This window comes from Nicotiana tomentosiformis, chromosome 3 (assembly GCF_000390325.3).
Source record: "Nicotiana tomentosiformis chromosome 3, ASM39032v3, whole genome shotgun sequence".
In the NCBI taxonomy this organism is placed as follows: Eukaryota; Viridiplantae; Streptophyta; class Magnoliopsida; order Solanales; family Solanaceae; genus Nicotiana; species Nicotiana tomentosiformis.
The window spans coordinates 22,745,764-22,769,915 of record NC_090814.1 but is presented as its reverse complement, the minus strand read 5'-3'; the positions used below and the strand labels follow the sequence as shown (position 1 = coordinate 22,769,915).

Here is a 24,152-nt window from a genome sequence, read left to right as displayed (position 1 = left end):
CGATACGGACCCACCGGAACTGTCAAAATATGAATCCGGGTCCGTTTGCTCAAAATATTGACCGAAGTCAACTCCAATAGATTTTAAGGCAAAAATTTCATATTTTCTCAATTCATTTTATTTTAACATAAAAGCTTTTCAAAAAAATTCCCAGACTGCGAATGTAAATCGAGGAAGGCTAAAACATGATTTTTAAGGCTTCGGATCACAGAATTAGGTTTCAAAACATGAGATGACTTATCGAGTCATGACATTCTCCACCTCTAAAACACCCGTTCGTCCTCGAACAGACATAGAAAAGTACCTGGACTGGTGAAAAGGTGGGGATATCTACTCCGCATATACGACTTGGACTCCCAGGTAGCTGCCTCAACGGGCTGACCTCTCCAATGCACTCGAACTGAAGGATAACTCTTCGATCTCAACTGACGGACCTGTCGGGCTAGAATAGCCACCGACTCCTCCTCATAAGTCAAATCCTTGTCCAACTGGATAGAGCTGAAATCTAACACGTGGGACGGATCGCTGTGATACTTTCGGAGCATGGACACATGGAAAACCGGATGAACTGCTGATAAACCCGGTGGCAACGCAAGCCTGTAAGCCACCTCTCCCACTCTCTCAAGAATCTCAAAAGGCCCGATATACCTAGGGCTCAACTTTTCCTTCTTTTCGAACCTCATCGCACCCTTCATGGGTGATACACGGAGCAACACTCTCTCTCTGACCATGAATGCAACATCACGATGAAATGTTGTGCTCAGCTCCACCTGCGTGCCTAACTCACGCTGTACTTCCCTCCCAAAGTGCTAGGTGAACTGTGTACCTCGATCAAAAATGATAGACACGGGCACATCATGAAGACGGACGATCTCGCGGATGTAAATCTCTGCCAACCACTCTGAAGAATAGGTAACCGCCATAGGGATAAAGTGCGCTGACTTGGTCAGCCTGTCCACAATGACCCAAACTGCATCGAACTTCCTCTGAGTCTGTGGGAGTCCAATAACGAAATCCATAGTGATAGGCTCCCACTTCCACTCAGGAATCTCTAACTTTTGAAGGAAACCACCAGGTCTCTGATGCTCACACTTTACCTACTGACAATTTAGACACCGAGCTACATATGCAACTATGTAATTCTTCATCCTCCACCACCAATAATGCTACCGTAAGTCTTGATACATCTTGGTGGCACCCGGACAAATAGAATACCGGGAACTATGGGCCTCCTCAAGATCAACTCACGAAGTCCATCCACATTAGGCACACAAACACGACCCTGCATCCTCAAAATTCCATCATCTCCAACAGTAACCTACTTGGCACTATTGTGCCGCACTGTGTCTTTAAGGATAAGCAAATGAGGGTTGTCATACTGCCACTCCCTGATGCGCTCAAACAAGGAAGACCGAGCGACTGTACAAGCTAGAACACGACTGAGCTCAAAAACATCCAATCTCACGAACTGATTGGCCAAGGCCTGAACATCTAATGTAAGCGGTCTCTCACCGACTGGAATGTATGCAAGGCTGCCCATACTCACTGACTTTCTACTTAAGGCATCGGCCACCACATTGGCCTTCCCGGGATGGTACAAGATGGTGATATCATAGTCTTTCAATAGCTCCAACCACCTTTTCTGCCTCAAATTGAGCTCATTTTGCTTGAACAAATACTGTAGGCTCCGATGATCTGTGAAAACCTCACACGCCACGCCGTAAAGATAGTGCCTCCAAATCTTTAGCGTATGAACAATGGCTGCCAACTCTAAGTCATGGACAGGGTAATTCTTCTCATGAACCTTCAACTGCCGTGACACATATGCAATCACCCTGCCATCCTGCATCAATATAACACCGAGCCCAATACGGGATGCATCACAATATACCATATAAGATCCTAAACCTGTGGGCCACACCAACACCGACATTGTAGTCAAAGCAGTCTTGAGCTTCTAAAAGCTCGCCTCACACTCGTCTGACCATCTGAACGGGTCACCTTTCTGGGTTAACCTGGTCAACGGGGCTGCTATAGATGAGAACTCCTCTACAAACCGACGGTAATAACCCGCCAATCCCAAGAAACTCTGGATCTCTGTGGCTGAAGTGGGTCTACGCCAGTTCTGAACTGCCTCAATCTTCTTAGGGTCTACCTGAATGCCCTCTGTTGATACAGTGTGACCCAAGAAGCGACCGAATCCAACCAAAACTTGCACTTTGAAAACTTAGCATATAATTGGCTGTCTCTTAGAGTCTGAAGTACAATCCGAAGATGTTGTTCGTACTCCCATCGACTGCGGGGTAGATCAAGATATCATCAATAAACACAATCACAGAGGAGTCCAAGTAGGGCTTGAACACTCGGTTCATCAAATCCATAAATGCTGCTGGGACATTTCTCAACCTAAAGGACATCACTAGAAACTTATAATGCCCGTACCGAGTCCGAAAAGTTGTCTTAGGTACATTGGATGCCCTAATCCTCCCTAATCCTCAACTTATGGTAGCCTGACCTCAAATAAATCTTCGAAAACACCTTGGCACCCTGAAGCTGATCAAATAGGTCATCAATCCCCGGCAATGGATACTTGTTCTTGATGGTGACTTTGTTCAACTGTCGATAATCTATGCACATTCTCATTGATCTATCTTTATTCTTTACAAATAACACGGGCGCACCACAGGGCGAGACACTAGGTCTAATGAATCCCTTATGAAGCAAATCTTATAACTGCTCCTTCAATTCTTTCAACTCTTGCGGGGCCATATGATATGGCGGAATAGAACTGGGATGAGTGCCTGGAACCAAGTCAATATAGAAGTCGATATCCCTATCGGGTTGCATCTCCGGCAGGTCTGCAGGAAATACCTCTGGACACTCATGGAAAACTGGTACTGAATCCATGGTAGGAACCTTCGTACTAGAATCGCGGACATAAGCCAACTAAGCTAGACACCCCTTCTCGACCATACGCCTAGCCTTCAAAAGATAACCCTGCTGGTAGAATGGCCAGGAGTCCCTCTCCACTCTAATTGAGGCAACCCCGGCAAGGCTAAGGTCACTGTTTTTTCATGACAATCCAATATAGCGTGATAAGGTGACAACCAATCCATACCCAAGATAACATCGAAATTTACCATATCAAGAAGTAGAAGATCAACACTAGTATCAAGATTCCCAATGGTGACCACACACGAATGATAAATGCGGTCTACAATGATAGAATCTCCCACATGTATGGACACATACACAAGAGCACTAAAAGAATCACGAGGCACAACCAAATATGAAGCAAAATAGGATGACACATATGAGTAAGTAGAAGCCGGATCAAATAGAACTGAAGCATCTCTACTGCAAACTGAAATAGTACCTCTGATAATAGAGCCAGATGACTCAACCTCGGGCCTGGCTAGAAAAGCATAGCATCGGGGCTGGGCCCCACCACTCTAGACTACATCTCTAAGACGACCCATAACTGGCTGGCCTCCACCTAGCGGCCTGACCTCCACCTCTAACGGCCTCACCACCACCTCTGACGGCCTGGCCCCTACCTTAGCTGGCTAAGCGAGCAGACCTGACCCTGTCGACCTGAGTAACCACCCTGAAAACTCTAGAGCGGAGGTGCACTAATAGGAGCCGGTGGTGCATTGTAGGCTAGCTGGTCGGAATAAGGCATATGAGGGCCACATCCACCTGAAGCACCGTGGGATGCCTGGTGTGCTAAATGAAACGGCCTAGGAGGATGGCCTCTACCAAAAGTAACCCTTCCTCCAGACGAGGCACCGCTAAACCCACCGGAATGATGAGGCCTCTTGTCAGACCCCAGACCTCCCCCTCTGTGCAAGAACAATCTCGATCCTTCTCGCAACATTAGTAGCCGCCTGAAAGGAAATCTCCCTTCCGGTCTCCTTGTCCATCTGTAGACCTCCTCACCCTCTCTCTCTCTCTCTCGATAGGAAGCAGAAGAATAGCATGACAGGCCAAATCTATAAAATGGGTCTCACACTAAGTGACGGACATACTGCCGTGCTGGAGATGCTCGAACTGCCTGCGAAAATCCTCTCTCAGTGTGATAGGAAGGAACTTCTCAAGAAATATCTGAGAGAACTGGTCCCAAGTAAGAGTAGGCGACCCCGCTGGTCTGGTCAATACAAAATCCTTCCACCATCTCTTGGCAAAATCCGTCATATACCCATGTTCCGCAATACCTCATAGTAGTGGTCAAGATAATCCTGTGGATCCTTCAAAGATGCACCACTGAAGTGAACTGGAAAGAGATTGGTGAACTTGTCCAACCTCAATAAGCCCTCAGAAGACATAACTGGTCCATTACCAGCCTGTGCCGCAACAACCGGCTGAACTACTCCAACTTCGGGGATGCTGGAGCCTAATACTGGCGAGCCATCTTCTCCGGAACAGGAGTAGTGGGAGTATGTGCTCCTCCCCCAGCCTGAGAGATGGCTGGTGCCATGGGAAATGCGCCAGTCTGGGCCACACTCTCATTAAGGCCCACCAAACAAACCAAAGCATCTTGAAGCACTGGGGTGGCGATGAACCCCTCCGGGACCTGAGCTGGTCCTGCTGGAACAGTATGGGCTGGAGCCTCCTCATCAAACTCCGCCCGAGGCTCTATTCCTAGTTCTGCTACTCGAGCTCTGGGCTGAGTCCTGCCCCTGCCTTGGCCCCTAGCACGGCCTCGGCCTCGACTTCTGCCCCTCGTAGGAGCTTCCACTGGGGGCACTGGCTACTGCTCAGCTGAGGATGCAGTATATTTTCTCGCCGTCTGCAAGAGAACAAGAGTAGAAGAGTTCGATTAGCAATGAGAGAACAAAATCGTACGATAGAGAAAAATAGAAATGAAATTATTCCTAAACTCTGTAGCCTCTGAAATATAAGTACAGACGTCTCTGTACCGATCCTCCAGACTTTACTAAGCCTTTTTGTGAATCGTGAGACCTAGGCAACCTAGTGCTCTGATACCAACTTGTCACGACCCGAAATTTCCACTGTCGGGACCATGATGGAACCTAACATTCCACTTGCTAGGCAAGCCGATGTTAGAGAATTATTAAGCTAATCTTTATTCAATTCATAAAATAACAGAAAATAAGCTAAAATGAAATACAACGAGTGCGGAATAATATAAAAACTTCATTAATTACTACCACTCGGATCTGGAGTCACAATTCATGAACTTCTAGGATTTACTACAAGTAAAAATGTAAAAGAAATACAACTGTTTAAACGAAAGAAACAGCAAAACAAACTGAAAAGATAGACGGGGACTTCAAGATCTGCGAACGCCAACAGATCTACCATGAGTCTCCGATGAACTAGTCCAAGCTGCTACATCTCTCGATCAGTTGAGACCAATAGCAAAATCTGCACAAGAAGTGCAAAGTGCAGTATCAGTACAATTGACCCCATGTACTAGTAAGTATCGATCCTAACCTCGACGAAGTAGTGACAAGGCTATGACAAGATACCTACGTAACAAACCTGTGCAATTTAACAGCATATGTACAAATAACAACTAAACATGTACTATTGGGAGGGGAAACATGCTGAGGGGAATACGAGATAGAGAACTATAGCAGAATGGTAACTTCAACAGCCAATATACTATGAACCAACAAGAACAATTAAACATAGTTAAGGAAAAATGCACGACATCACTGTAACGACCCAACCAGTCGTTTAGAGCATTTACACTTCGTTCGGTAGTTTAGGGTGTGAGTAGCTCCATATGATGTATTTTTACTTGTGTGAATCGCCGGTTTTGGTTTTCAGGTATTTCGGAATCGAATTGGAAGAATGGATTTCATTGTCAAAGCTTTAAATTGGGAGAGTTGACCAAGTTTGACTTTTTAGCATTTGACCTCAGATTGGAATTTTTATGGTTCCATTAGCTCCGTTGGGTGATTTTGGACTTAAGAGCGTGCCCGAATTGTGATTTGGAGGTTCGTGGTTGAATTTGGCTCGAAATGGCGAAAGTTGAAATTTTGGAAAGTTTGACCGGGAGTGGACTTTTTGATATCGGGGTCGGATTCCGTTTTTTGAAGTTGGATCAGGTCTGTAATGTCGAATGTGACTTGTGTGCAACATTTGAGGTCAATTGAACATGATTTGATAGGTTTCGTCATCGGTTGTGAAAGTTGAAGTTTCAAAGTTCATTGAATCCGAATTGAGGTGTGATTCATCATTTCGATGTTATTTTGTGTGTGTTTGAGGCCTCGAGTAGGTCCGTGTGATGTTGTGAGACTTGTTGGTATATTTGGACGGGGTCCCGAGGGGCGCGGACATGGTTCGGATTGATTTCAGATCATTTTTCTTCATTTTTGGTACTGATGTGTTCTGCTATTTTTTGGTATCTCGGTTCTTCATCGCGTTTGCGTGGCAAGTATCGCGAACGCGTAGTGCATTTGGACGGCAGCAGAAAATTGTTCTTCGCGATCACGAAGTATGTCGCGCGTTCGCGTAGAGTTGGGGCTAGTCCTCTTCACGTTTGCGTACACGTAGTGTTGATGTTGGCAGCTGGGAATTTGAGCATTCTTTTATGCGATCGCATAAGGTTAGTCGCATTTGTGAAGCTTTGGCAGCAGTGTTCATCTCATTCGCATGGGTTGAATCGCGAACGCATAGAGTGTTTTGTGGCTGTGTGTATTTTGTTCATCGCGAATGCGATGGTTTACTCGCGTTCGCGAAAGAAGAGGCCTGGGCAGATTATAAAGTACTCTATTTCGAAGGTTTCAAACATTTTTGCATTTTGGGAACTAAGGAGCTCGGATTGAGACGATTCTTGAAGCAATTTTCACCATATGAATTGGGTAAGTGTTCTCTGCTCGGGTTGGGCTTTGGGCTGATTTTGGGCTTTTGATTCAAGATTTGATCTTTTCGATCGGGATTGGTTCCTTTAGCATTGTTTGGTGTATTTAAGTTGTTTTTGGTTAGTTTCGGGCCGTTCGGAGGTTGGAACGCATGGGATGGCATTTTGGAGCATCGCTTGGCTTGCTCGGTGTTGGAATTAGCTTGTTCGAGGTAAGTGACTCTTCTATTCCTAGTACTGAGGGTATGGAACCCCGAAATACGTGTTATGTAATTGATATTGAGGTGACGCACATGCTAGGTGACGGGCATGTGGGCGTGCACCTTGTGAATTGTGATTCCATTGTTTCCATGGCACTGTATAGTGGCCCTATTTTATTGATATCTGTGTTATCACCATGTGATAAAATAGCTAAACTGTCAATCATGCTAAATATCGTGTTTAGGCTTTATGCTGATATTGTTAGTACCCATAGTGGTCATTTCTTGCTATCATCTCACTGATTTCATTGATATATTGTACTCAGTCATATTCATGCATTCATATTATATCTCAGTCTCAGTTGTTGTTTATTGATACATCATATCATTGTTGTCGGGCTAGTTTCATGGCATTGTGAGCCCGTGAGTGAGACTGGAGAGATTGATGACTGAATGAGGCCGAGGGCCTGAGTGAGAGTGACATTCTCAGATCGGGCTGCACGCCGCAGCATATGATATTGATTATATTTTATATGGATCGGGTTGCACGCCGTAATAATATTGGATCGAGTTGCACACCGCAATAATATTGGAACGGGCTGCACACCGCAGCAATATAACGCTTGGGCAGAAGGAGCCCCTCCAGAGTCTGCACACTCCTAGTGAGCGCAGTCGACTATATATATGTTGATCGGGCTGCACGCCGCAACGGGTATTACACAGCGCTGAGTGATTGAGTGTGCTGAGCCTTAAGCATAGTGAGAGAGAATGCGAGACACTGAGATTGAGTACTCTGAGAGTGTGAGTACATGAGTTCATCTCTGAGATGCATTGCATTGACATGCACACATGACATACAAGCATAGAGATGTATTTTCTCATGCTGTACGGTATCACATCATTCATGATTTCTCATACATGTTGACAGATGGGCATAGTGATGCATTTGTTTTACACTGGTTATCTGGAAAGAAAACTGAAACATCTTATTTATTATGGAAAGGATTTTGGGAAAATTATTGTCTTCAAACTTATTCATATTTTTGGTAACTCTGGTAAACGATTTGGGTTTTCATTGAAGTACTAGAAAGGCGGAACCATTTTCAGAAATCATGTTTTGTTGAACATTTGATTGTTGAGTTACTTATGGTATTACTTGTTTTATGTTGTTATGAACTATTGTTGGTTATTGAAGTTGGGACCCGACCTTAGTACAAGCTCGTCACTACTTTCAACATAAGGTTAGGTTTGTTACTTATTGAGTACATGGGGTTGGTTGTTACTGTGTTCGATGGGAGCTGGTGTGAAGATGTACCTGTGTCCCGGCTGTAGCTGCCTCTTGTTCGTGGTAGCTTTAGATCTGTAAAACTCGCTTTATGTAGTATTCTAACAGACTATGTATTTATTTCATTTTCTGCTTTGTAAACTCTATTCTTAGAAGCTCATGACTTGTACTACTAGTTCTTGGGGAATGTATAAGATTAAGATATTTCATTACTTAATTGCTTTATAAATTATTGTTGAAATTGGTTAGTGGTTAATTGGCTTACCTAGCGGGTTAGGTTAGGTGCCATCATGACTAGTCGGATTTTGGGTCGTGACAAGGTGGTATCAGAGCTCTAGGTTCATAGGTTCTACAAGTCATGAGCAAGTGTCTAGTAGAGTCTTGCGGATTGGTATGATGACGTCCATACCTATCTTTGAGAGGCTACAGGACATTTAGGATATATTTCCCATCTTTGTTTCCTTATCGTGCGGCACTGATTCAACTTGAAGCGTAACTCTTTGAATTCCTTCCACGCATTCGTATGTGCACATGAGAGCTCGGTATCAGGTGTGCATCGCCGGCTTGTGATTCTATGAACGAGGTTCGAGATGTGTATTCTGTGTTTTGGTGATGGGCCAGTCTGGAGGACTTGAGGCCTTGGTTAGACCGCAGCTTGAGCTCGGTAGCTTCAGTGGTAAGTTGTACATTTGGATTCATATGTCCGGTAATGTGCCAACAAGAGGAATTTGTGGCTCGATGAGCGGTGAAATGGCTATGTTGTGAGTATGATGTGACTGCGAGATATGTTTGGATCATTTGAATGTGATGAGAAGAGTTTACTTGAGAGGTAGAAAGGACTAAGGGGTGTTTGATTTCTGTCTTGATTTAGCATATGGTCTCGAGTTATGGGTGTTTTGAGGGATCTCTCATGTTGTTTAGTTGTGGAGAAAAGTAGATTCTCATGTTTTGTTAATGAGTTCAGAATCAAGAAGATTAAGTGATTGCGTAGTAGTCGTGACTGTGGAAGGGTATAGAGAGATGTCAGTTTGAGGCAGAGCAGGTAGGTTATCTCTTACGAGGTGTCCCGAGGTTGTGTGGTCCTTATGAAGTTTTGTAGAGAGTTCTCTTTTACCAGTGAATGATATATGTTGCAATTTGAGTTTGGATCGCCTATGGAATTTGGCTTACCCATCACGATAATGAACGCGAGATTTGTAGATGATCTGAGGTACTAGATGTTTTGTGTTGCATGAGCAGATGAAGGATTCAGTAGAATCTCACTATGGTATTATGGTAGTAATGGGGTATGATTATTGTAAGTAGTCAGATGTTTTATTCCATGGCTTTGAGCCAAGTGGGGGAGTCTGCTATCGACGAGTTGATTGCATAGATGTGCGTGATATTAGTTTTGGTTCGGGGTATACTGGTGAATCAGCTATGACTACAGGGGTTGAGATCGAGGATGACTCGGATAAAGGAATTTCTGGATACAGGTTGTATTGCACTCTATGGGTATATGGGAATTATAAAAATAATTGAGTGGTTATTTGCAAAGGATGTAGTGTACATGGAGTAGGAATTTGCTCGATTGCTTAAGAGTGTGGGTTACTCTTTATTCCCTTGGGTGTTGGTGTGCTAATGGGGCATAGGTCGTTCGGCCCGTTTGGTTAGTTTAATTGATATTTGAGTAGAGTGGATGGCTCTCGAGAATGGTTCTAATGGATTCAAGAATTATATGTAAAAACTGAGAATTTTGCATTGGTATATGGCTAGGATCTGATATTTGCATGGGATGGTGTCGAGACTTGTGGCATTTTTATACCATTGTGGATTATTCAATTCAGTATCAAAAAGGTGAAGGAAATAGTTTTAGGTTCACATAAGGTCTCTTTAGAGTGGGTGCCGCGGTTGTGGCACTTTGGGAGCTTAAGAGAAGAGTAAGCGGCTTATGGGCCTTAGAGCATTGTGGTTTTATACTAGGGCCTCTTGTGTGGTAAATTTTGGTTAAGGATCATGGTGTTCTAGCAAGGTGAAGTATCAATTTAAAGGCAATTTGGAAAGGACCTGGAGAAATAGGACAACTTGGTAGTAGGTTGGGTTAGCACAGTATTGGATATAATCGGTTCCGTGGGTGCTTATGATGTGGCTAGTCTCCACAGGTGTTTCGTGGCAATGCTCTTAGGTTTTGGCAACCTGCGTGGCTGGGTTGAGTTAGAGAGATTTGGTTCAGATAGATTGGTTATGTGCAAATGGGTTTCGAAGAGTTCTCAATGGCTTTTACCATGGTTCGAGTGGTATATTTTCTACCGGCGTGAGGAATATGTTGCGTATTGGAATTTTCTCCGAGATGAGATCAATGGAAGGTTTCTAACTGATCGGGTATGTATTATGTTTGTGACTCAGAGTTGATTATGATATTCGTATACTCTTCGCATGATGGCATGGTAAATGCAGTTTGTTGTGTGGAATTGAGATTTGCCTGAGCGAGGTCACAATTCAGTTTTGAAGGGAAGGTCATAAAATTCTTAAGCAGCATGGACAATTTCAGATGACTAGGTAAATCATATTATTATTTGGTATGGCTTGATGAGAGTGTACATTTCAGAAGGGGCAATGTGTTTTGATTTATGGGTACTTCACTGGTATTGCGGCACTCTTCCGGTTAATCGACTGCTGATATTCAAATTTTGCTATGTGGCACGGAAGAATTTTAGAAGTATTCCTCGTGGGATGATCGTGTATGAGAGATGTGTTAGACATTCTGGCATTGGAGTTGGGATAACCTATAGTGATTCGTGTGTTCTATGGATTTGGAGACTGGAAGTTATAAGGAGCGGATTGTTTCATGGTTGTAGAGTGTGAAGTCATGGCCGAAGCTAGCCAGGTGATAGTATGTGTTATGATTCAGTCATTACGGGCTTTCGGAGGTTTAATTATCTAATTGTGGGTGTCCGTAGTTGGTTTGGGGGTCCATTGGTAGGCCCAATTAGGATATGTAAGCTACACCGAGCTGGATTGGTTGGCTCCATACTGGCATTGTTGAGGGATGTACGATTTGGTTGGTGTTGAGCTTATTCGTGTTCTGATAGGTTCTGTGTGTCAGTCTACTATGCTACGAGGGGTTGTGATTCATTGGCTATATGCACATATGGTGCGATTCTATTGTGGCCTTAAAGTGGAATTTGAGCGAGAAGTGTATTGGATATTGCTTGGTTGATGGCGTATTGGTTATGTTCTTTAGGGTTTGGTAGGGCATGGTGTCATTTGTTTCTCCGTGGTTATGGTAATGCACTTTGAGTACTTAATGTCGAATTGTGCATGGTTATTGATTTGCTTGAGATATTTCATATAGACCAGTATTTGGATAGGGTTGCGCATTGCAGCAGAGTTATGTGGAAATATGATCTTTTGTGTTAGACTCGTGTGTTATGATTCTATAATGTATGATGGGTTTAAGCATTTCGTGGTGGTGGTACTTGATGAGCTTGCGGGACGGTTCTCTTGTTTGAGTTATTTTTCCATGATTGAGTACATTTGGAATGTTGCTTATTGGTGCACAGGTTGTGGCGTTAGATTGTATGGGTGCGTCATGTCACCAGAGTAGTCGTTGTTGGATGAGATAAGGTCACTGGACCTAGAATGGATGCTATCGGATTTGATTGTGATATATTTGGAAGGATAATATCGGAAGTCGGCTTAGAAATTGGCTATAATTCTTGTAAAAGGAGATGGAGCTCTATGACTTGTTGGTCTGATGAATGGTTATGAGTTTAGGCGTGTTTCTTTCATCATCGACAGTGTACGAAGGTTTTAGGATGAGGTTTGGTTTGACATGAGGTTTATTACCGGAGTTGGGTTGTTTGAGCTGCTACTATGATTAGAAATCATTGCTTCGAGTATTTGAGTTATGTGGTATATCATGCGATTGTATCGTGGGTTATGGTTTCGGCTTGGTACAGCTCGTTCAGGCTTATAGAGTGTGTAGATGTGAGATTCTGATCTTATAGAAATTGTGGATGTTGAAAATTGGATTCTAAGGTTTATGGGCTAGGTTGAATTAAGGAATTACAGTTATGTTGCGTTGTCGGGCCTATATGGGATAGAGTGACGTGAGATTGCCCCCGGGTATGTGCATGGTAAGGTTATACGGCGATTTGATGGCTTTGAGAAAAACTCTGGACACGTTCGAGGACGAAAATATGTTTAAGTGGGGGAGGATGTAACGACCCAACCGACCGTTTTGAGCATTTGCACTTTGCTCGATAGTTTATGGGATTAAGTAGCTCTGTATGATGTATTTTGACTTGTGTGAAGCGTCAGTTTTGGTTTTCAGGTATTTTAGAATCGAATTGGAAGAATGGATTTTATTGTTGAAGCTTTAAATTGGGAGAGTTCACCAAGTTTGACTTTTTAGCATTTGACCTCAGATTGGAATTTTGATGGTTCTGTTAGCTCCGTTGGGTGATTTTGGACTTAGGAGCATGTCCGGATTGTGATTTGGAGGTTTGTGGTTGAATTTGGCTCAAAATGGCGAAAATTGAAATTTTGGAAAGTTTGACCGGGAGTGAAATTTTTGATATCAGTGTTGGATTCAGATTCCGGAAGTTGGAGCAGGTCCGTAATATCGAATGTGACTTGTGTGCAAAATTTGAGGTCAATCGGACATGATTTGATAGGTTTCGGCATCGATTGTGGAAGTTGAAGTTTCAAAGCTCACTGAATCCGAATTGAGGTGTGATTCGTCAGTTTGATGTTGTTTTGTGTGTTTTGAGGCCTCGAGTAGGTCCGTGTGATGTTGTGGGACTTTTCGGTATGTTTGGACGGGGTCCCGAAGGGCTCGGGCATGGTTCAGATTGATTTCAGATCATTTTTCTTCATTTTTGGTACTGTTGTGTTCTGTTGTTTTCTGGTATCTCGGTTATTCATCGCGTTCGTGTGGTAAGTGTCGCGAGAGCAAATTGTTCTTCGCGATCGCGAAGTATGTTTCGCATTCGCGCAGAGTTGGGGCAAGTCCTCTTCGCGTTTGCGTATGGAGGATCGCGTTTGCGTAGTGTTGAGGTTGGCAGCTGGGAATTTGAGCGTTCTTCTATGCGATCGCGTAAGGTTAGTCGCGTTCGTGAAGCTTTGGCAGCAGTGTTCATCGCGTTCGCATGGGTTGAATCGTGAACGCATAGAGTTTTTTGTGGCAGTCTGCATTTTGTTCATCGCGAACGCGATGGTTTACTCGCGTTCGCGAAAGAGGATGCCTGGGCATATTATAAAGTACTATATTTCGAAGGTTTCAGACGTTTTTGCATTTTAGGAGCTATGGAGCTCGGATTGAGACGATTCTTGAAGCAATTTTCACCATATGAATTGGGGTAAGTGTTCTCTGCTTGGTTTTGGTTATATTTCATGAATCTACCTTCGTTTTTGGTAATTGGATTGAGAATTTTAAAGAGGAAATTAGGGAGTTTTGGCCTAAGGTTTCATAATATGAATTTTTGATTTATGAACATCGAATTGGAGTCGGATTTGAGTAAAACTAGTATGGTTGGACTCATAATTGAATCGGTTGTTGGATTTTATAATTTTTGTCGGGTTTTGAAGTACGGGCCCGTGTTGGGCTTTTGGCCGATTTTGGGCTTTTGATTCAAGATTTGATCTTTTCGATCGGGATGGGTTCCTTTACAATTGTTTGATGTATTTGAGTTATTTTTGGTTAGTTTCGGGCTATTTGGAGGTCGGAACGCGCGGGATGGTATTTTGGAGCATCGCTTGGCTTGTTCAGTGTTGGAATTGGCTTGATGAGGTAAGTAACTTTTCTAATCTTAGTGCTGAGGGTATGAAACCCCGAAATACATGTTATGTGATTGGTATTGAGGTGACGCACATGCTAGGTGACGGGCGTGTGGGCGTGCACATTGTGAATTGTGATTCCGTTGTTTCTATGGCACTGTATAGTGGCCCTATTTTGTTGATAACTGTGTTATCACTATGTGATACAGTAGTTAAGTTATCAATCATATTAAATATCATGTTTAGGCTTTATGCTGATATTGTAAGGACCCATAATGGTCGTTTCTTGTTGTCATCTTACTGATTTCATTGATATATTGTACTCAGTCATATTCATGCATTCATATCGTATCTCAGTCTAAGTTGTTGTTTATTGATACATCATATCATTGTTGTCAGGCTAGTTTCATGGCATTGTGAGCCCGTGAGCGAGACTGGGATTGGGCTGCACGCCGCAGCATATGATATTGATTATATTTTATATGGATCGGGTTGCACGCCGCAATAATATTGGATCGAGTTTCACACTGCAATAATATTGGATCGGGTTGCACGCCGCAGCAATATAGCGCTTGGGCTGAAGAAGCCCCTTCAGAGTCTGCACACTCCCAGTGAGCGCAGTTGACTATATATATGTGGATCGGGCTGCACGCCGCAACGGGTATTTTACAGCGCAGAGTGATTGAGTGTGCTGAGCCTTGAGCATAGTAAGAGAGAATGCGAGACAGTGAGATTGAGTACTCTGAGAGTGTGAGCATGAGTTCATATCTGAGATGCATTGAATTGACATGCATACATGACATACAAGCATAGAGATGTATTTTCCTCATGCTGTACGGCATCACATCATTCATGATTTCTCACACATGTTGACAGATGGGCATAGTGATGCATTTGTTTTACACTGGTTATCGGGAAAGAAAAATGAAACATCTTATTTATTATGGATAGGATTTTGGGAAAATTATTGCTTCAAACTTATTCATATTTTTGGTAACTCTCATAAAAGATTTGGGTTTTCATTGAAGTACTCGTAAGGCGGAACTATTTTCAAAAATCATATTTTGTTGAACATTTGATTGTTGAGTTACTTCTGGTATTACTTGTTTTGTGTTGTTATGAACTATTGTTAGTTATTGAAGTTGGGACCCGACCTTGGTAGAAGCTCGCCACTACTTTCAACCTAAGGTTAGGTTTGTTACTTATTGAGTACATGGGGTCGGTTATACTCGTACTACAGTTTTGCACCTTGCGTGCACATGTTGGTTGATGTTGTTGCTGTGTTCAATGAGAGCTAGATTGAAGATGTACCTGCGTCCCAGCTATAGCTGCCTCTTGTTCGTGGTAGCTTTAGATCTGTAGAACTCTGTTTATGTACTATTTAAACAGACTATTTATTTCATTTCCGCTTTGTAAACTCTATTCTTAAAAGCTCATGACTTGTACTACTAGTTCTTGGGGAATGTATAAGATTAAGATATTTCATTACTTAATTGCTTTATAAATTGTTATTGGAATTGGTTAGTGGTTAATTGGCTTACCTAGAGGGTTGGGTTAGGTGCCATCATGACTTGTCGGATTTTGGGTCATGACAATCACCCTTCGTGCTTTTACTCTCAACCTCACCATAAAATCAATAGAAACGGCACGGCATCACCTTTCGTGCATTAACTCTCATAACATGGCACGACATCGCCCTTTGTGGTAACACTCACAATATGGCACGGCATCACCCTTCGTGCATTAACACTCACAATATGGCACGGCATCACCCTTCGTGCATTAACACTCACAATATGGTATGACATCAGCCTTCGTGCATTAACACCCTCCCTTACCATAATGTAATGAACAAATAACAACAGGGAGATAGAATAACAAGTACAAGCCTTACTTCAACATTTGGTTCCACAATATCAACCTCAACTTCGAAATCAATACTCATTATCACTAGAAGATCCGCAAACATGATAAGAACGATCAATTTAACAATACTAGTCTAAACATGTATAACATGAACAAATGAAGGTATAATTGCAAGAAACCAAGCCCCTCCCGCATACTTTAACCCGACTACAATGCATAAGTACTCGTCACCTCACATATACGTTGTTCCCCAATATTTAAACATGTAGCAAATAGACAAACAAGTCTTATTTTTTTAAATCAAGGTTAACCACGATACTTACCTCGTTCCGAAGACCAAACTCAAAGCTCAAGCATGGCTTTTCCTTTCAAACAAGCCTCCGAACTAATAGAATCTAGAAATTTACCAACCAAACAATTCAAATTAGACCTTAGGAACTACCTACGATTGTAAAGAATTCAATTTGGCAATTATTGAAAAAGTCAACACCCGGGCCCGCTTGGTCCAAACCCAAAATTCAGACCAAAATCCGATTACCCATTCACCCCCGAGCCCGGTTATGTGATTTGTTTTGGTATCCGACCTCAATTTGAGGTCTAAATCCCCAATTTACCAAATCTATAATTTCTACCCAAAACCCCCCAATTCCACCATGAAAACTCTAGATTTTAGGTTGCAAACTTGTGAAATGTAGTGAAAGATTGAAAGGAAATAGATTAGAATCACTTACCAATAATTTGGGGAAGAAGTCTTAGAAAAATTGCCTCTAAGGTTCTAGGTTTTGAAAATTTGAAGAATGGACCAAAAATCCCGTATAAGTCATATTTTGTTCAGCTGCAGATGTCGCATTTGCGACCTGGGCATCGCATCGCAAATGCAAAGCCCGCAAATGCGAGAAATCCATCGCATTTGTGAAGACCCTCACACCTCTACAATCATCATATTTCCGATGAAAAGTTCGCAAATGCGAACACTGACTTGCTCGCAAAGGCAACCCAATGATCGCAAATGCCAAGAATCTCCCTCCCCAGCTCCCATCGCAAATGCGAAGCTTTGCTCGCAAATGCGGACACTGGCCTTCCGCAAATGCGACCACATGATCGCAAAAGCGAACCTAGGCTTACCCAGGCACTCTTCGCAAATGCGAAGGGATGGATCGCAAATGCGAGCCTGAAAAAAGTTGGCAATGTTCGCAAATGTGAACTTTGATCTCGCATTTGCGAGATCAGGGGCCATTTCCCAGAAATTGCAGACACCAGCATATGTTCTAAGTCCAATTCACTCCATAGCCTATCCGAAACTCACTCGAGCCCTCGGGGCTCTAAACCAATTATGCACACAAGTCTAAAAATATCATATGAACTTGCTTGCGCGATCAAATACCAATATAACACCTAGAACTACGAATAGAGCATCAAATCAAAGGAAATCTTCAAGAAAACTCATGAACTTCTAATTTCACAACTGGACGTCTGAATCACATCAAACCAACTCCGTTTCTCACCAAATTTGACAGACAAGTTATAAATATAGTATTGGACCTATACCGGGTTTCAGAACCAAAATACGGACCCGATATCCAAAAAGTCCAACATTGGTCAAACATTTTAAAGCTATTAAGCCTTTAACTTTAAAATTTAAACAAAGTGCGATAACTCGAGCTAGGGACTTCTGAATTTTATTCCGGGTATATGCTCAAGTCCCAAATTACGATACGGACCCACCGGGACTATCAAAACATGAATTCGGGTCCGTTTGCTCAAAATATTGATCGAAGTCAACTCCAATAGATTTTAAGGCAAAAATTTCATATTTTGTCAATTTATTTATTTTTAACATAAAAGCTTTCCGAAAAAATGCCCAGACTGCGAATGTAAATCGAAGAAGGCTAAAACATGATTTTTAAGGCTTCGGATCACAGAATTAGGTTTCAAAATATGAGATGACCTATCGGGTTATCACGCCTGTAGATGAATGGAAAACTGCCTTTAAAACTAAATATGGATTGTATGAATGGTTAGTGATGCCGTTTGGTCTAACTAATGCACCTAGTACATTTATGAGGTTAATGAACCATATCTTTAAGGATTTTCATGGAAAATTTGTAGTCGTTTATTTTAATGATATTCTGATCTTTTCTAAATCTTTAGAAGAGCATGTCGAACATTTGAAATAAGTTTGTAATGTGCTTAGGGAACAACAATTGTATGCAAATCTAATCCAAGTGCACCTTTTGTGTAGATATGGTAGTCTTTTTGGGTTTTGTTGTGAGTTCTAGAGGTGTTAAGGTAGATGAAGATAAAATAAAAGCGATTAAAGATTGACCTACACCTAAGAGAATTACTGAAGTTAGAAGTTTTCATGAACTTGCAAGCTTTTATAGGAGATTTATTAGAGATTTTAGTTCAATTGCTGCACCTTTAACTGAAGTCATTAATAATGATAAGGTCTTTAATGGGGAAAAATAACAAGAGCATGCATTTAATATTTTGAAGGATAAGTTGTGTTATGAACCTTTGTTACAATTACCTAATTTTAATAAGTCCTTTGAAATTGAATGTGATGCATCTCGTAGAGGTATTGAGGCTATTTAAATGCAAGATTCTAAACCAATCACTTATTTTAGTGAGAAGTTAAATGGAGATGCATTGAAATATTCTACTTATGATAAAGAATTGTATGCCTTGGTAAGGGCTCTTGCTACATGGCAGTATTATTTGTGACCTAAGGAGTTTGTGATAAAAACTGACCATGAGTCTTTAAGATTATTGAAAATCCAAGGTAAATTGAGTAGAAGACATTCCAAATGGGTTGAATTCATTAAGACATTTCCTTATGTGATTAGCTACAAGCAAGGTAAAGAAAATATAGTTGCCGAATGCACTTTCAAAAAGGTACGCTCTTGTTTCTACTCTTACTTCTAAATTGATGGGATTTGATCATGTTAGGGTTTATATGTTGATGATTCTGATTTTGATGTAGCATTTTCGACATGTTTAAATTGGCCTTTTGAGAAGTATAATCTAAAAGATGGGTTTCTTTTTAAAGAGAATACGCTTTGTGTCCCTAATTTTTATTTGCGATATGTTTTTGTGAGGGAAGCACATTGTGGGCGGATTATGGGACACTTTGGTGTGCCTAAAACACTTGACATCCTTGCTGAAAATTTTTTTTGGCCTAATATGAGAAAAGATGTAGAAAGATTTTGTGCTCAATGCCTTGAATGCAAACAAGCTAAATCTAAAGTGTTGCCACATGGTTTATACACGCCATTACCTGTGCCTATTTCATCTTGGATTGATATTTCTATGGACTTTGTTTTAGGACTACCTAGAACAAGGTATGGTAAGGATAGCATCTTTGTTGTGGTAGATAGGTTCTCAAAGATGGCTCATTTTATTCCTTGTCTAAAGACTAATGATGCTTCTCATGTTGCCTATTTATTTGTTAGAGAAGTTGTTAAATTGAATGGTATACCTCGAACTATTGTTATTGATAGGGATGCTAAGTTTTTAAGCCACTTTCGGCGTGTGCTTTAGGGAAAATTGAGAACAAAATTGTTGTTTTCTACTTCTTGTCATCCACAAACGGATGGGCAAACAGAGGTAGTAAATAGAACCTTAGAAAATATGTAAAGGGCTATTCTAAAAGGAAAATTAACTTCTTGGGAGAATCACTTGCCTATGGTAGAATTTGCTTACAATCGAACTGTTCATTCATCTACTGGTTATTCTCCTTTTGAAGTTGTTTATGGCTCTAACCCTCTTACACCCCTCGACTTATAGACTTTGCCTACTAATGAGATGGTTAGTTATGATGGAAAAAAGAAAGCTGATTTGATGAAGAATATTCATGAGCATACGAGACTTGCAATTGAGAGAAAGAATGAGCAAACAACTTTACGAAGAAATAAAGGTCGAAAATCAGTTATCTTCGAGCCTGGTGATTTGGTTTGGGTTTATATGAGGAAGGAGAGATTTCCTTCAAAAAGGAAGATAAAATTGCACCCTAGAGGAGATGGTCCATTTAAAGTATTTGAAAGGATTGGAGATAATGGTTACAAATTGGACCTTCTTGGTGAGTTTCAAGTAAGTGCTACTTTTAATGTTGCTGACTTATCCTTGTTTGATGTAGGTTCAAATTCGAAGACGAATTCTTTCCAAGAGGAGGGGAATGATAGCTCTACGGACAAGGATAAAGCTTTAGAAGTACCAAGAAATCCATTCACAAGGTCTCAAGTTAAGGAGAAGCAAGAAAAGGTTGTTGGGCTTCAATGGGAGATCAAGAAGGCGCTAATGGTGGAAGAAGAGCTCAAGAATTATGGAGAGGATTTAGCTAAATGCTACACTCATTTCATGGTCCAAGTCCAAGTCCAAGAGGAGGTATTTGTGTCTAAGCACCAGCCAAGGAGGGCCTAAATTAGGCACCTAAATCAACCCACAAAGGAGGTAACTTGGTGCCAAGTCAGCTCAAGGAGGGACGGCCAAGACATAGGAGAAAGACTCAAAGTTCTTTATTTTGTTTCCTAGTTTGTTAGGATATATTTGATACTTTCGTAGGTAGTTAAGGTTTTGTTTTTATTTTTCTAAGATTATTGGAATTAATTTTCAAGATTGACTTAGTTTTTATTTCCTAGAGTTTTACCTTTTCCTATGGTAGTTGGACTTGTTGTCCAGAGTGGTTTAGGACTTTATTTTCTTATTTTTTAGGTAGAATTTTATGACTCCCTCTCTATATAAAGGGGTATCTTGTTTGCTTTTAGAGTTAGACTATTATCAATAAATATTTTGAGATTTTTCTTGCACTCTTATGTGTGGCTACTCTTGGATTTATTCTTCAACCTTCAAGACTCAACTTAAGGTGGTAAGATGAATTCTTCAAAATCTTGGATCACTTTTAGGTATTCAAGAAAGGTGATAAGTTTAGGCTTATTATTATTTTTGTTATTCTAAAGGGTCGGGTTTCACAATCTATCTCTTGTTTTTAATTCTCTATCAAAGGCGATTAGTTCTTCGTTAGCTAATTGTTGTTGTTAGGATTCAACTTCAAGAATAGACTTCTTGAATTCAAGAAACTATTTCTTGAATTCAATCTATCTTTAATTTTTGCCTTCTTTTTTGTTTTTTTAATGTTCTTTTAGCTTCTGCGTGTTTCTTGATTTTCCTTAGTCGTTTTTGGACCCCTATCGTGTTGTTATCACATGCCCAGGGTTGATCCCGTATCAACCTGCTCCATATAAGCCTACCAACACAACATCACTGGAGATCCTTACTTCCAACTTAGTCTGTAAACCTTAGAACCCAATTTCCAACACCCTGAATTCATTAAAATACCTGAATCTCGTATCTACACACTGTATAAGTCTGATCATGTTGTTTCAAGCCATAACCATGGCCCAAGATGTAATCACGTGATATACCACATCACTCGGATACTCACAACAATAGTTGCTGACCACTATAGTTGCCCTAAAGCAAATCTGGTACCGGTAATAAACCTCATATCAAATAAAATCTCGTTTACAACCTTTGTACACTGCCGATGATGAAAGAAACAAGTAGAATCTCTTAACCTTTCTTCTGATCAATAAGCCAAGAAGCTCACTCATCCGACCAGGGCCATTGCCCAAATTCTTAGCGGAAATATGGCGTCTTTCTTCCAAATATTCCTTATCCCAATACGATAGTGCAAATCTCAGGTCTAGAAATCTCATATACGCCAATACAAGCAGCCCAACAGACAAGTAACACCAGAAGCCATAAAGAGTCCCACACAATGTGGTCCGTACACCAAATAAGTAATAATTCAAATAGAATAGATAATAGTAAAAAAGTTAAATAAGAAGGCTACTAAGCAAGTTAAGCAGGCAAGGTAATTTTAACATTTTCCTATGAATTATTTTCAACAAAGTGAAAGAAAAATACACGAAATAAGCATAAGGAATTACATCTCATCACATTACCGCTGCGGTACACAACCCAATCCAATCATATCAATCCACTTAGGGGTACCCATCGAGCTATAATGCTCGGGCACACTGATCACATGTGCGTCACATCAAGCACGATAGAGTGCACTAAATATAATTATGGGAAGAAGATTAGGCATAAACAATACTGAGAAAGACAAATACAACTATGGTGCAATAACCAAGTCAACATCACGAGGTCCACCTCGCCCAAAATACCATAAGGCCTAAACGGATTTACAATATGTGTACGAAAAATCATGTAACCTTCACCAACCGTCATAGCAAACGAGAGAAACACATAACATAGACCAAGGCATGAATAACATCCATTCCGTCCGATGATATACATGTGGTAATAACGGCGTAAGAGCAAGAAAATTCGATCCGATATAGAATACACATTCTCATTAGGCTCACAAATAATCCCCAAACCAAATTTCGATCATCCCCAAAAAGGAAAATAACCTTCCAAAAGTCCATAGAAACATTTCTATAACACCTACCATCAATCATCCAATCCTCAATATTTCTTCACAATTCGCAATAAAGAAATAGTCTCCCAATGAGAACATCAGTCTCTGAACCTCACGAATACCAGAATCTTCATACCCGATCTCAACACCGCTACTCAAATGGATGATGTGTTCCATCATTTTACAAAAAATACCCACAAGTCAAAACAATGCACCTGCCAACATGCGCACTCTCCACCGGCGATATCAAATAGTGCCCACATCCTCTTAAACATATGGAATCATCTGTTTCATCAAGAACTTATATCCTTCCCTCCACAACTAAACCGCAACCTTGTACTTGCAACTTTCAACCCCACACGGTGCACCGCCTCTAACATGATAACTCGTGACACTATGAAAATCTCATAATCAACTCTGAACCATAAGCAAATTGAATACCTTATCAACCACAAACCTTTCATTTAACTCAATCCAAGAGAGCATCACCACACGCAATATAGCTTCTATACCTGTAGCAAACATAACCTCCATCCTTGGCCATAACCATGGTGAATTCTTCGAAACTCATTAACACATAATCGTGTCATCAGAATTGATCGCCTCTAACTCAACTAAGTCACACAGACTTCCAACCCGAAAGTAACTCAATCTGATATGCTTGCTCTGGAGGAACCTTCTGCGAATTTGAAGTCGTTTCTTGCATCTCTCCATTATTTCCATATAGAATCATTCCTAACATAGTAATACCGCAAATCCGATTACCATTCCCTACTGATCTCAAGCCCTACCCATACACAAATTCAGAGGTCCTTAAATGCTACATATGATCTAGAACTCATCAGAACCTTCTTGATAATCACTCACCTTACTCTGATCTTCAATACACAGCTAATACGCACCGATCAACTCACGTTTCACCAGTACATGACTATTCAAAGAAATAACCAAGCAATTCCTCGGCCCAGAAACTGACACAACGCATGATCCTACAATCCAATCGTTATTAATAGACTCTCCCACTTAGCCCAAAGTCATTCAGCACATCATCGGTAATCCATAGTAGCTTATATTCATAGCTGCCCCGATCACGTACTACAAATTAGTTGAATACTTCATAAGCTTAGGTAATACTGGTCGCAGAACACTACGAATACTCTACCAAGCGCATGCCCAATCCTTGCAATAGTCAATCAAACTTCCCCCAAATGCTCTGAGATAATAATATGTATTCCACAGAATGGAAACTTCATACGAAACACAAGATCCAAACTCATCACACAAGAGATAACCCCCCTCCATACTCAAATCAATACCTTACCATGAACCCACCATAATCACAATAACTAGGTCACCAGCCCGTCTTCCCAAGTCCGTGATTACCAACCAAATACATGAATTTGTCCGTTTGTCACTAAAAAAGCACACAATGTCGCCAGTAAAAGTTTTTAGTAGCGAGATTAATGCTGCTGCAAGTAACTACGTTATTGAATATTTTTTGTTACGACTCCTTGGGGTCGCCACAAAAAGAACCATTTGTGGCGACTATACTCGCCATTAAAAGAAGACATGTACATCGCAAAAAAGGTTCCACAATATAGATTTAAAGTGAGTCGGCACTAAAGAATGACTTGCAGTAGCGACTATAGTCGCCAATAAAACCCCTATATCTTCAGTGGCAACTCTTGTCGCCACAATATCCTAAGGTTTAGTGGCAACCTTGGTCGCTACAGTTACTAATTATTTTTTGACAACGTTTGGTCG

At 41.2% G+C, this 24,152-nt stretch overlaps 1 long non-coding RNA gene across 1 annotated transcript; it reads right to left on the bottom strand.

Moving 5' to 3' along the window:
• Nucleotides 1-5,144: 5,144 nt before the first annotated feature.
• On the bottom strand, nucleotides 5,145-16,346 carry LOC138906986 (uncharacterized). The gene is made up of 2 exons (XR_011414627.1): nucleotides 16,267-16,346; nucleotides 5,145-5,388 (listed from the first exon to the last, which is right to left on the bottom strand). It is a non-coding gene; the product is annotated as an uncharacterized lncRNA (long non-coding RNA).
• Nucleotides 16,347-24,152: the final 7,806 nt, after the last annotated feature.